General features: G+C 38.3%; 1 protein-coding gene across 4 annotated transcripts in view; it reads right to left on the bottom strand.

Moving 5' to 3' along the window:
• The window catches only part of Eip78C (Ecdysone-induced protein 78C), a 127,787-nt gene that overhangs the window by 23,246 nt on the left and 89,110 nt on the right, over nucleotides 1–15,431 (bottom strand). The gene's annotated exons all lie outside the window — the stretch shown is intronic.

Raw genomic sequence — 15,431 nt, 5'->3', positions numbered from 1 at the left:
GGGTTTGGGTATTTGGTGATGGAGGATTTGGAGACTTGAGGATTTGGGAACTTGAGGATTTGGGGAATTGAGGAGTTGGAGACTTGAGGAGTTGGGGATTGGAGGATTTGGGCACTTGAGGACTTGGGGACTTGAGGATTTGGAAACTTGAGAATTTAGGGATTTGAGAATTTGGGGACTTGAGGAGTTGGGTACGTGAGGATTTGGAGACCTGGAGATTCGGGTACGTGAGGATTTGGGTACGTGAAGATTTGGAGACTTGGGGATTCGGGTATGTGAGGATTTGAAGACTTGGGGATTCGGGTACGTGAGGATTTGAAGACTTGGGGATTCGGGTACGTGAGGATTTGGAAATTTGGAAATTTAGGTACGTGGGTATTTGGATATTTGAGGATTTTAGGACCTGGGTACGTGGGCATTTGGAAATTAGAGGATGTGGGAATTTGGAGATCTGGGTACGTGGACATTTGGAAATTAGAGGATGTGGGAGTTTGGAGATCTGGGCACGTAGATGTTTGGAAATTTGCAGATTTGGGAATTTTAAAGTATTCGGAGGTAGAGTGATTTAGAGATATAGAGATTTGGATATGTGGGTATTCGGAAGCCTAAGGATTTGGAGGTGTAGGGAGACGAAGATCTAAGGATTCGAAAGGGAAGAGGAAGTCTATGGATTTGTGGTGTAGGACTTCAGATAGCTAGAGATTTAGAAGTCTAACGCCCTGACAATCTTATTATAAGAACACCTTGTGATTAGGAAATTTAGGAACTTAGAAATCTACACCTTCATCACTCTACAGACGACCAATTTCATCTTAAAAGTATAAAATAAGAAAAATTTCTAACTTGAGAAATCGAACATCAAAGTCACTCGAACATTACAATCTGAGAATCCAAAGCGGAGAATTGAACGAACACCCAGTAGATGCCGTGGTTCGAAACCTTTGCCAGAAGACATCATTACGCAGAGCTCCGAGAAGGATAGAGAACCGTTGTAGTATAAGAAGAGGAAGAGGAAGGTGAAGAAGGAGAAGAAGGCAAGGATAGAGTATCGAGGCAAAGCGAAGACGAGGAAGACGCCAGAGGGAGGAGAATGTGGTTGATTGCAGCGTCTGGAAATGGGGCCCGATCGAGCAACTATACCGGGCAGCGATGCGATTTTATGACGCCCGTAACGTGCTCGAGATCGAACGGTACTCTTTGCTCCGTGTTTCAACGACGACGACGACGACGAAGACATCGACGAGAATGCGTCCGTTGGAAGACGTCTGCTACCCCGTTACGCTTCTTCATCAGACGATCCTGCTCCCCCTTTTCCGGCTAGACCAACGCCGGATACGCATTCGTACGATAATCACGTGCTGGGAAAATGCTGCTGGTTTTTCTTCTGTTGCCAACAGATTTTTCCTGGATTTATGTGGCAATTTGTCTGGACGGCTACCGATGAAGTTTCTGGAGGTTCCTTTTGTACACTGCTGTTCTTAGGGATGGATTTATTTTCATGTTTCGAGAGATTTTGTTGTCTACTTCTTGCGATTTCGCTTGAATATGGGCGAGTTTGTATCCGAGCTGAATAATGTTATGGCATTTCTTAGGTTTCTGGTGTTTTCTCTGGTAAACGGATATTTTCCTGTGACAGGGGCTTTGAGGGAGCTGGAAATTATGATGGGTTAATATCCCATGAATTTTTATTCGCAACTCGTTCTTGTACTGTGATTACTGGGTATGAATCCTCTGGAATTATCCCAAGACTTCATTAGAATTCTTCTAAGATTTTTCTTGGATTTCCCTGGGGTACTCAGAATTTCTCTTATATTTCCTTAGGATTTTTTTACGATTTCTCAGAATCTAGGGTCTTCTTAAGTCTCCCTGAATATCCCTCTACCTCCTAGACTCGCCTTAGGTTTTGCCTACGATTTACTTAGGACAAGGATTTCCTAGCCTCCTCAAATCCTTCTATATTTACCCTAGACTCATTAAAAATGAAAAAAAATAACTCGAGAATTTGTCTTTTCTTCTCCTTTCCCCTCTATTCCCGTCAACTCAGTCGAAGCAAGTATACATTGTACCAAAGTATAGCCGAGCGATTAAAGGGTCGTTAATACGGTACACCTTAACGAATTCCCATGAAGAAGCACCGAAAAACTTCGACTCACCGTCGAGCGGTTACCGTGTACGTCATTACGCGACTCGCTTCCGCCTTCGTCTTGGGAAATTACAGACCGTCCGGGAGCGCAATAAATTACAATGTATCTGCGTTGCGAGCGCTCGTCGATCGATCGCTTATCAGCATACCCCTAATTATTTGAAGTTGTCTCAGGGGTTGGAAATTCGAATCCACCGAAACTGCTTTCGTGATGTAATATATGTGTTTGGTAGATGCAGTCAGAATTTGGGGACTTGGTGATGTGAGGACTTAGTGATTTGGGAACTTCAGGACTTGGGAACTTCGGGATTAGGGGACTTGAGAATTTAGGGGATGCAAGAATTTGAGGATGTGACAATTTAGGGGATGCAAGAATTTGAGGATGTGACAATTTAGGGGATGCAAGAATTTGAGGATGCGACAATTTAGGGGATGCAAGAATTTGAGGATGTCACAATATAGGGGATGCAAGAATTTGAGGATGCGACAATTTAGGGGATGCAAGAATTTGAGGATGTGAGAATTTCGGGCACCTTGGAATTTGGGGACGTAGGTATTTAGGGACCTTGGAATTTGGGAATGTGAGAAAGTTAGGGACGTGAGGAATTTGGGGATGCAGGAATTTATGGAGCTTGGAATTTGGGAACCTTGGAATTTGGGGACCTTGGAATTTGGGGACCTTGGAAATTGGGGACCTTTGAATTTGGGGAGCTTGGAATTAGGGGACCTTGGAATTTGGAGATCTTGGAATTTGGGGACCTTGGAATTTGGGGACCTTGGAATTTGGGGACCTTGGAATTTGGAGATCTTGGAATTTGGGGACCTTGGAATTTGGGGACCTTGGAATTTGGGGACCTTGGAATTTGGGGACCTTGGAATTTGGGGACCTTGGAATTTGGGGACCTTGGAATTTGGGGAGCTTTGAATTAGGGGACCTTGGAATTTTGGGACCTTGGAATTTCGGGACCTTGGAATTTCGGGACCTTGGAATTTGGGAACCTTGGAATTTGGGGAGCTTGGAATTTGAGGACCTTAGAATTTGGGGACCTTGGAAATTGGGAACATTGGAATTTGGAAACCTTGGAATTTAAAGATTTTGTAATTTGGGGACCCTGGAATTTGGGATCTTAATGCTCAGACCTACGAATTTAGAGATCCAAGTTCTCAAAGCTAACTAAACTTAAGAATCCGTGCATATTTAGCTCCACCACTTCACAAACTTGAAAATATCACACATGAAATTTTATAAACTTAAAAACCTAAAATTTTGAAAATCTAAAAATTACCAGGTCTCCAAAGAAAGCCCGAATTATCCTCGAGTGTATGACTTTGATTGTCAGTAAGGATTTAATTAAGGAAACTTGAAATGATTCAGGAGGTTAACTACATATGACGTTCTCGAAGTTCATTCACTAGATATGCTGCGAACGATGTCAAGCATGGTTAACACGGCAGAACTTTGGATAACACGGGATGTTTAATACGGTGTACAGGTAATTCAGATTACGGATAGGTTTGAACAGTTTAATGCAAAAGCACTGCAAAACAGTTGATTACCAAGTAACGACGAGCGAAATCAAAGATGTTGAAGTTAATACGTTAATTGTACTACCATTTATTCAAGAAACTGAGGAAGCTAGATTTATATCGTTGCTGCAGGAAACAGCAAAGTCCATCTTCGAGATATCTTTAATATAAAGCAATTAAACGTTTCGTTCATGTCGCAATATGGCTACCATGAAATTTTATCGTACTAAAAATTACATTAATATATGTATTTTTAATTCTAATGTTAACACATGTACTAATCTGACGCTAATATTCAGATATACAATTTATACACAAATATTTTAATCATATGTCTAAATTTACAAATTGTTTGAAATTAAAATATTTTCTGAAGTAATACATTTGGTGTTCGAATGAAAAATATATGCAGTCGTTAACCGTTTCATAATAATTAGCAGATAATATTACACTTTATTATACCACATGATAAGTTTTTAATTGCAATTACCTGCGTTCTCCAAGCGGCGTTAAATCAGATATATAAAAAACTCAATTGTATTTGAATGAAGATTAATTAAATAACATAAGATTAATATAAAAGGAGCTGAGAGAAAATTTAGAACGAAATTTGGGTTGCATCGATAAATTTGCCCGCTGTATACTCCCTTACATGACAGTTGTATGTGTCCTTAGCTTTATCCGTATCTTGTTTCCAGGAAACAGACGGCTGTATCCCACGAGGTTTTCGCTTGAGGAACAAGGAAAATATGCTGCTTGCCCATGTACACTACGACGTAAGTTTTCTTTGGGTGACATCTGACAACTTTTTGATTCCTAAATGTTTAGGTTCTCAAGTGAACTTTTACATTTTTTATTTTTTATGGTTATTAGACTTGTGTCTTTTCAAATATTTATATTATGGGTTTTCTTAATACTTGAGTAGGACAATTTTTGTGTTCTTGGATTTTTAGGATTGAAGGTATAGGTCTTCAAGGTTCTGCATCCTCAAAATCATGTTAACACATTTTTCACATCTCAAGATTCCCAGGTTCCCAAATTCCAAGGTTCCCAAATTCCAAGGTCCCCAAATTCCAAGGTTCCCAAATTCCAAGGTCCCCAAATTTCTCACGTCCCCAAATTCCAAGGTTTCCAAATTCCAAGGTCCCCAAATTCCAAGGTCTTCAAATTCCAAGGTCCCCAAATTCCAAGGTCCCCAAATTCCAAGGTCCCCAAATTCCAAGGTCCCCAAATTCCAAGGTCCCCAAATTTCTCACATCCCCAAATTCCAAGGTTTCCAAATTTTTCACGTCCCCAAATTCCAAGGTTCCCAAATTCCAAGGTCCCCAAATTCCAAGGTCCCCATATTCCAAGGTCTCCAAATTTCTCACGTCCCCAAATTCCAAGGTTCCCAAATTCCAAGGTCCCCAAATTCCAAGGTCCCCATATTCCAAGGTCTCCAAATTTCTCACGTCCCCAAATTCCAAGATCTCCAAATTCCAAGGTCCCCAAATTCCAAGCTTCCCAAATTTCTACGCCTTCAAATGCCTGCATCCCCAAATTTTCTACGTTCCCAAATTTCCCACGTCCCCAAATTCCCACATCCCCAAATTCCAAGATCCCCAAATTCCAAGGTCCCCAAATTCCTACGGCCCCAAATTTCTCACATCCCCAAATTCCAAGGTCCTAAAATTCTCACATCCCCAAATTCCAAGGTCCCCAGAATTCTCACGTCCCCAAATTCCTACATCCCCAAATTCCTGCATCCCCAAATTTCTCACATCCCTAAATTCCAAGGTCCCCAGGTCTCTACATCCCTATATCCATACCTCCCCAAATCCACATATCCTAAACCTTCTATAATCCACTCCACTTCTACAATCCCTAATCCCCGAAATTCCATGGTCCCCAAATACTCAACCCTTCCTTAAACTTCACTCTTCCCTCAAATATCCAAAAGTCCCAAAAAATGATAGGAACGAGACACTTATACCATTGGTTGTTTACTACATCTTCATGTAGGAAGGCATATTTGCTGTTGACTGTACAACGTGTCCATCAGTACGTAGTACTCCCGCGAGGAGAAAGTTCGTCCGACCGAGCGGAATTTCTAAGCAGAAATAGAAACTGTGCCTCTGTTCCGCGGAATATCGCCGCTAAGTGAAATGTTAAGTACCGTATGATTACGAATAGAATATACGGCGGACTATAAAGGATTTACGGTTGCGACACGAGTGTAGTATAGTCACTTGTGCGTGAAAGTGCGCTCAGCAAAATTGCTATACCGCTTTCATGCCAGGCAAATGGAATTGGGAAGAGTGCAGATAAGACGCGATAGCGTTCGTGTCTCTTGACACGAGCGAATATATTGGTTGCCGTTTGTGCGGACAAAAATCTACTATCTATCTGATATCGCTTGTTTTGCGAGTTGGATGCTTGTTACGTAAAGAGAGAAAGAGGTGTTAGAATTTTACGAAATTCTGGGTAAAAGGGTCGTGGGATCTTGATATATTACATAAATCTATTCGGTCGTGATAGGGGTGGCATGAACTTTCCAGATCGAAACGATACCGTGATCGGATGAGGTCGGACCTGATCTCGATTATTTGATGCGAACTGGGATATCGAAAATTTTGTGATTTTGAGGTTATGGTTTTGCACAATTTTTTTGTGGAGTTTGCACATTTTTTAATTTATGAAATTTATAATTTTATGTGTTAATATCGCGTAGGTCTCAATTTTCAAATTCATGAAATTGTAAATTTTTTAATTTTTGGGTTTAGTAACTTCGAAATTAATTTCCAAGTCTCCAAATGCCAAGCATTTCTTTTAATGTCCCTATATCCCTAAATCCTCAAATTCCCAAATCTCCAAATCCCCATTTTAAACTTCCGAAGTACCCAACTTTTTAAACAGATGTACTTCAACAGTCTAAACAGCCCACTTCAACTCTTCTAAACAATGAAATTATTTCGCAAATTTTCAACGTCATCTAAAGAACACAGGAGGTTCCGTTACTTGGTTTCCGTTCCCTTCGTAGCAAAAACGAGGTGACACAAAACGGGAACAAGAGCATCGCGATCTTTTTACAGTTCACTCGTTCAACTTCTCTTGGATGTTGTTTTTCTCATGTCGTTTTTCAATTGAATTTAATATAATTCGTGTACAGTCTGTATACACTACGATCACGTGGTAGGCAGATGTTAATATCAGAGCGATTATGAACTTTTACCAATTTCTACTTCCTTAATTATAACCTCCGCCATCTTTAACCTGTCATCTTTTTTCGCAAAATACATTATATTCCCTCGTTCGACGATTTCTCTTTCCCGATTTCATTTGCTCGACGTTTCGTGAGATTACAACGCGAGATGCATTCTTGCGAAATACCGTAATTTATCGACGTTGTAATGTCCTTTGTATAGCGTATTTTTAGCTTAGGATTAAATATCGTGCCTCGACGGCAGAGGAATATAGAATAGTGTCGTGGACGAGTGGGTCGGTGGAATACCAAAATAGTAAAATGGCGGAATTGTGACAAAGTGAAATATTGGGACAGTTGTGTAGAGGAATGGTGAGTAATGGAATGGAGAAAATGGAAGGATGTTATAACAAAATAGTAAAATTGTAGGATATTAATAGTGGAATAGTGAAGGACTGAAATGAACGAAATTGGTAAATTGTGGAATAGCGGAAGAGTGGAATGGTGAAATTGTGGAATAGCGGAGTTGTGAAGTTGAGGAGGAATGAAGTAGTGAAGTATTGAAGTAGTGAAGTAGTGGAGTAGTGAAGTATTGGAGTAATGAAGCATTGAAATAGTGATATAGTGGAGTAGTGTAGTATTGAAGTAGCGAAGTATTGAAGTAGTGAAGTATTGAAGTAGTGAAGTATTGAAGTAGTGAAGTATTGAAATAGTGAAGTATTGAAGTAGTGAAGAATTGAAGTAGTGATGTAGTGGAGTAGTGAAGAATTGAAGTAGTGATGTAGTGGAGTAGTGAAGTATTGAAGTAGTAAAGTATGGAAGTAGTGAAGTATTGAAGTAGTGAAGTATTAAAGTAGTGAAGTATTGAAGTAGTGAAGAATTGAAGTAGTGATATAGTGGAGTAGTGAAACAGGGAAGTAGTGAAGGGATGGAAGAGTGAAATAATGAAATAGTAAAACAGGGAAGTAGTAAAAGGATGGAAGAGTGGAATAACGAAATAGTAAAGTAGCGAAGTAGCGTAGTAGTGAAGTAGTGAAGTATTAAAGTAGTGAATCAGTGAAGTAGTGAAGTAGTAGAGTAGTGAAACACTAAAAAACTAAAACAGCAAAATAGCAAAACAATGAAATCCTTAACTACCAAACCCCAACAATTCAGTAACATATTCCTCCGTCAAGGTAAATACATAACTTCCAAGCAAAATGCTCAAGTGTTGTAAATTCAGCAATTCCTCGACGTCGATCGTTCAAAACGTTATTTTTCCCTGACACATACGGTCAGCAAACATCGAAGGGAAGTTTCCCTACGTCGCGGGTATAATACATAAATTTCGCTAGAGTACTTGCATATATTCAAGAGCGCTTTGAACGGCCTGGTTCGAAAGCTTGCACGGAAGCCAGGTAGCAAAGTAAGCTCTGTTCTGTTCTCTGTCTCTCGTTCTTTTCACCTTGTTCCCTTTTCCTCTTATTCCGTTCATGTTCCGGTTTGTATTTTCGAAGTAGGTCGTGGTGGTACATCAGCAAACTGTTGGTCCTTTTGGACCTTCAATTCGTATGCTAGTTCCGATACTTTGCTGTATTCTTACTGCGTTTCGTTTTTATTCGATGCAATCTTTGATGCGAGCACTTTTAGTTACCGGATTAAACTTACTTTGCAAATTCTTGTAGATAGCTTGGAGATATTTAAGGAAATAGTGTGAGAAATGGTGGGAGGTATTTGGAGTTTGAGAGATGGGAGAAGTTTGTCGTTTGTCGACTTTATTAGTGAGGTACTGGAGTAGAAGATACCAAGATATCAAGGTATCAAGGTACCAGGGTTCCAAGGTTCCAGGGTTCCAAGGTTCCAGGGTTCCAAGGTACCAGGGTTCCAAGGTACCAGGGTTCCAAGGTTCCAGGGCTCCAAGGTACCAGGGTTCCATGGTACCAGGGTTCCAAGGCACCAGGGTTCCAAGGCACCAGGGTTTCAAGGTTCCAGGGTTCCAAGGCACCAGGGTTCCATTGTACTAGGGTTCCAAGGCACCAGGGTTTCAAGGTTCCAGGGTTCCAAGGTACCAGGGTTCCATGGTATCAGGGTTCCAAGGTACCAGGGTTCCAAGGTACCAGGGTTCCAAGGCACCAGGGTTTCAAGGTACCAGGGTTCCAAGGTACCAGGGTTCCAAGGTACCAGGGTTCCATGGTACCAGGGTTCCAAGGCACCAAGGTTCCAAGGCACCAGGGTTTCAAGGTTCCAGGGTTCCAAGGTACCAAGGTTCCAGGGTACCAGAGTTCCAAGGTACCAGGGTTCCAAGGTACCAAGGTACTGGAGCTACTAAGGTACCAAAATTCCCAGGTACCGAGGTATCAAGGTATTGGAGCTACTAAGGTATCGAGCTATCAAGGTACTGGAGCTACTAAGGTACCATGGTTCCAAGGTATCGAGGTATCAAAGTACTTCAGTTACTAAGGTATTCAGGTATCAAGATATTAAACTATCGGAGGTATTAAGACATCAAAATATTAGGTTATCCTATCAAGGTATAAAGCTACCAAAGTAACCTATCAAAATCTCAACACGTCAACACATAAAGGTTTCAACCCATTACAACATCCCCAAAGGTTTCAGGTAACCGTCCACTAACGCTGTTATTAATTCCTCCACTCGAGTAACAAAGCGAAAATTAATTTCGTATCAAAATAAAGAACTATAGACGCCTTAAAGAAAGTTACATATCACGTTATAATGACGTACAGACAATGGCATTCTAATCGTAGAAAATAGAAACATATGGTTTGATTGACGGTGGGTGTTACTGTCGGTTAGCAAGAAAGGTGGACAGGATTTCCTAGCTGTAGATCAACGCTTGGTTACATTCTAATTCATTACATAATATTACCGCGAATTAGACGTAGAAACGTAACTTTAATACGTTAAATTCCGATCGTTGAAATGATTGCACTTTCACGAGGCTTGTTCGACATTATACAATTTCGTATTACGTATCGGACATTACACCAGTGAAATATCTCTATTCGATTTTGTACAACATTTCCTGTGCAGTGTCGAACAGCGATGTCGTTCTGCAAATTTTAAGAAGCTTTAAACTTTCTAATTTATTATTTTTAACTTCGACATTTATTATTTTTTACTCATTATTATTTTTTATTTGTTACTTTTCTTTTTTTATTATTTCATATTTGAGGTTAAATTTCTTTATGGAGTTAGGTTCATTCGAGGGGTACATCGTTCTCTTTTATATGATATATTGATGTTTATTTGTTGTAATATTTTTGTTAACACTAAAACTACCAACCGATCCACAAGTTTCTTATTATAAGGAACACATTTTATTAAAATACATTTCTTGAAATCAGAATTGATTTTTATCAACATAAACAATAAATGTGTGTACTAATTTATGTTTCGTCGTTTGTTTATTTATTTTTTAACTCCACTTTTAATTTTAAGTTGAGTACACATTATGTGTCGGTTTAGTGTTAATTTTATTAGTTGACATTGTTATACATATGTAGAAGTAAACATACACGTGTATTATACATACAAGTGCAGTATACATATTAATTATTATTTACTAGTTGACATTACTATAAAACTATACATGCACAGTATACTGCAACAGCACCACAGACAAACTCTCATTAAAATATCAAAACAGAAACGCATACGTTCGAATAAAAATAAATCTCACTCTCTCTAAGCTCACATTCTATTTGTCAAGTCCGATAAGCTAACAATTATCAATGGACTAATAAAAATACATGATGGATCGATGAACGAATACGAAACAGAATGATTAATTTGCCGGATTGTAGCCCCGGTTTTAAATGTCCGTGGGTCACCTTCGGCCGGTCACTTCAGATGCACGTTTTAATGCATATTCGATGTCGACTCGACACACGGTGTTGCACGTAAACGAATAGGTGTTGTTCGAGCCTTACACATCGATTCGTTCGACCATAGTCTCAACGTGTTCCAACCAATCGCTCTGTTGTTTACCAGCACAGGAAACTGTTGTATTCTTGCAAGCATCAGCTGCTTCCTGACATGGAAGGCTTCTATTCAACCAGCGTACGCTGTGATTCTTTGCATGTGAACGGAGCTGAATATCTGAATGTTCCAGATTGTGGAGGCTTGGATTATCGGAACTTTATTTGATCCATAGTTTATTTGTTCTTGAGGGATGCAAGATATTGAGGGATGTTAGATATTAAGGGATGTTAGATATTTAAAATAAATAAGTTAGTTCAGTAATCATTCATTTTTAGCTCTCCATGTTTCTATGTTTCATTGCGTTAAAATTTCTATCAGTAAGACTTCCACAGAATTGTTATAACTCTACGTACATTACAACTAGATATTAAGGGTTGTAAGATATTTAAAATAAATAATTTAGTTTGTTCAGTAATAATTTTAAGCTCTCCATGTTTCTATGTTTCGATGCGTTAAAATTTCTATCAGTAAGACTTCCATAGAATTGTTCTAACACTCAACATACATTACAACTATTACAATATCCGACATATCAGCACTAATTCGCAGCAAGTGTTAATTACAACACGTCTGAATACGTTAGCTTAATTATTGTAGAATTCATTATCCACGATTGCGCAACGGCAAGTGAAAGTCGTTCGATACACGAGTGGGCGAGGTAGAAACATTGAAATTTCGCAGAAACCAGCTACACCTGAATCTCCCGACGAAGTATCCGTCGGAAGTGAAACGAAATGAAATTTCAGTACATCCGGAAGGTGCGCGTACAACGATGTTTACGGTCCCCGTTTTATTTCACAAACCGAGTACAGGATACGCCGAACTTACTCGTCGCCGCGTTTCCCGCCACTTAAGGATTTTACTGCCGACCGCGATGAGTTCGATACGATTGGACGTCGGGCAGTAAAACGTTCCCGGCGGCGAGACATTCCGGAAAATTTTCTTTTTCGCCTCCGAAGAACCGGCGATTTTGTTTTTCTGCCCGAGGAGCATCTGCTCGCGAGGTACCTTCTCACGGGCCTGCGATACCTTTTTGCCGCGTAACGAATGAATTGCCACGATCCTCTCTCTCTTACTCTCTTTATGTCTTGCGTTCCGAACATGATCCAATGGCCGTTTCGTCCCTGATCCCCTTGTGAAGCCCTTTTTTGGGCATTTTATTTACGGTGCTTCAATTTTGGGCGGTTGTAATTATTGGGCTGGGAATGTTCTCACATTTGTAACATGAAAATCGACAAAATATTATTATTTCTAGGTTTATTTAGGTTCTAGATTTTACCACATGTATAGGTTAAATATTTCATTTTTAGGTTACCTTGCTGACTACATGATTTATTTACAATTTATTTATTTATTTTTTTATATATTTATTTATAGTCGCATCAACCACTCATGGGTTATTAGCGACTCTGATTTTCATTATATTTATTATTTACATGATTTATTTTACAAACCTATATGAATGTGTGAACCTACATAAATTTATGTATTAGTAGTTCACTGATAAATTTTCATAAGAGTCCATTTTTCACAAATTCATTTCTGACTTTTTTTACAAATTCACTTTCTGTCATACGTTATATATAAAATAATTATAGAGAAAGATTTACATTTATCATATAATAAAATAGTCTTCTTTAGTCTGTTTCTAATTTTCTCTCAATACAATCTGATTTTATAAATGAACTAACTTGTACAATTTGTTATCTTCTTCAAATCTGATTCCTTGCTGTTCGTTGAACAAGTATAATCATTATATACTTTCATTGTCGAACTTCAATTACAAATGCACATTTTGCTATCTTCTTCAAATCTAATTCCTTGCTGTTCGTTGAACAAGTATAATGATTGTATATTTTCATTGTGCAACTTCAATTATAAATGCACATTTTGCTATCTTCTTCCAATCTGATTCCTTGCTCTTCATTGACCAAGTATAATGATTGTATACATTCATTGTACAACTTCAATTATAAATGCACATTTTGCTATCTTCTTCCAATTTGATTTCTTGCTTTTCATTGATCAAGTCTGATCATTCTATACTTTCATTGAACAACTGCAATAACAAATGTACATTTTGCTATGTTCTTCCAATCTTACTCCTTACTCTTCATTGACCAAGTATAATGATTGCATACTTTCATTGTACAACTTCAATTATAAATGCACATTTTGCTGTCTTCTTTCAATTTGATTCTTTGCTCTTCATTGATCAAGTATGATCATTATATATTTTCATTGAATAACTTCAATTACAAATGCACATTTTGTTATGTTCTTCCAATTTGATTCCTTTTTCTTCGTTGACCAGGTATAATCATTGTATACTTTCATTGAACAACTTCAATTATAAATGCACATTTTGTTATGTTCTTTCAATCTGATTCTTTGCTCTTCATTGACCAAGTATAATCATTATATACTTTCATTATACAACTTCAATTTGTATAAGAGTTAAAAATATAAGCATTAAAGGGTGATAGTCGCATAGTCACGGAATAAAAGGGTTTGATATTTATTTAACGCTTCTTCGTCCTCTGTTTTTCTGTCGCTTCCATTGGCGTGCTTCGTTAGTTCTCCCAATAGTCGGCAAACAAGTGTGGCGCACGGTAACCAGAGATAGGGCACGTTGTCGAATACAAACGGGCCAAAAGGACCCAGTGTGTTGCGGCGCGCAACGAATGCAATTTGCCGGCGTCGCGTTTAATTACGCTCGAGCCGGTCACGGGTCCGCTCGGACACGCTTCTGACATCGAAACGATCTCTGCTTACTTCGAGCACGATGCTCGTGTTCCGAATCCACGCTTGATTACGCCTTTTGACCGCGAAAGCGACGACTGTGCACAGAATCGTTTCACCTTCGTTCGATATCTCCGATAGAACGTTAACCCTTTCATTGTCGGATGACGTGGATCCACGCCGAGCTGTGAAACACGACCCTCACGGAAATTTCATGGTTTCCGGTTTCTTATCGTTAGTTTGAACGCTGGGGCTTCTCTGCAAAACGCCATATAACGAAGATCGCTCGGTTTTTGAAATTTGAGTACTGCGAGAAGGAGACGTTTTGGAAAAAGAAATTTGAGAAGTTTGAGAAATTTGGAATACTGAAAAAATACTCAGAAATTTAGAAATGTTGCTGTTTAAGAAGAGGAGCTTTGAAATTTAAAAAATTTGCATATTTGACAAATCCGAAGTCTTGAAATTATAAGTTCAGAAATCTAAGAAAATCGAGCACCAGGTAAATATAAAAGCTTTCAAATAAACTTGAGGATCCGGAAATTGGAGAAATATAAAAATTTAAAGAAGCAATCTGTCAATTTAAAAATTTAACGATTTAAAAATAGTAGCCATTTTATTACCACAGATTGGTATCGATTCGAAAGAATCAGTGTACCAGTTAAAAATATTTAGCAAGGTTCTCAAATTTTGTCTATAAATATCTTTCATCGCACGATTCAAGATATTTCCTTTTCTCAAGTTTCATCCCGTTTCTTATCAGATACCCTGAAAAGCGATAGATATATAAGACTTCTGCACCAAGAAACTTCCTGGACGAACTCGCTGTATGCAACCGTTGCAATTTCGAAAGTGCATCCCTTTCATACCGATATTAATAAACGTTTTCACGTTTTCACAGCGAAAATGGTCACCAAAGTGTTGCTATGTACTCAGACGAGACACGGTTGAGATATTACGAAGCATCCTGTAAGGTAGCTAATTAATTAAGGACCATGGTAATTAATGGACCCCCGGAACCCATTCCTAAGTGGTGTCTCGTAGGAACGTTTTCCGGTTATCGGGAGTCCTTTCGCGAGTTAATTATGTCCAGTAATTTAATTAAATACATCAATTAACGTTGCGTGGACTGCCGAGAATTTCTGTTTACCGGGTTTTTCGTATTCTCGTTTTATTGCGTTTACATCCTTCAAACTTTGCTCTGCCTTTCAACCTAATTTGATTCAACGTCAAACGATTTTGTAATTCGATTGGTTTAGTAGGAAATAACAATGGAGGACGATTTACTTGGATATTTTGTGTGATATTTGTAATATATTGCTGGATCTGATTTTTATAGAAAATTTTATTTTATGTGATATTTGTAATATATTGCTGGATCTAATTTTGATAGAAAATTTTATTTTATGTGATATTTGTAATATATTGCTGGATCTAATTTTTATAGAAAATTTTATTTTGTGTGATATTTGTAATATATTGCTGGATCTAATTTTTATAGAAAATTTTATTTTATGTGATATTTGTAATATATTGCTGGATCTAATTTTTATAGAAAATTTTATTTTGTGTCATATTTACAATATATTGCTGGACCAAATTTTTATAGAAAATTTGCTAAATTTAACCAACCTTAACTTAGAATGTAAAACATATAGGAAGTTAGAAAATTTAGCAGCTAAATTTTACTGTCAACGATAGCAAATTTCACCCCCATCATCGCCTGATGTATTAAGAGCCCAGCCTCACCCTCTATTTCTCAATTTCCCTCTGTTTTTATTACAAAAATAAACAAGTTACACTTATTTGGTTTTAATAATGTTATACTACAGCTCTCTCCCGATGACGACTGCCATC

This window comes from Megachile rotundata, chromosome 5, assembly GCF_050947335.1.
Source record: "Megachile rotundata isolate GNS110a chromosome 5, iyMegRotu1, whole genome shotgun sequence".
NCBI lineage: Eukaryota > Metazoa > Arthropoda > Insecta > Hymenoptera > Megachilidae > Megachile > Megachile rotundata.
The sequence above is the reverse complement of the archived record's forward strand: the minus strand, read 5'-3'. Positions and strand labels throughout refer to the sequence as shown.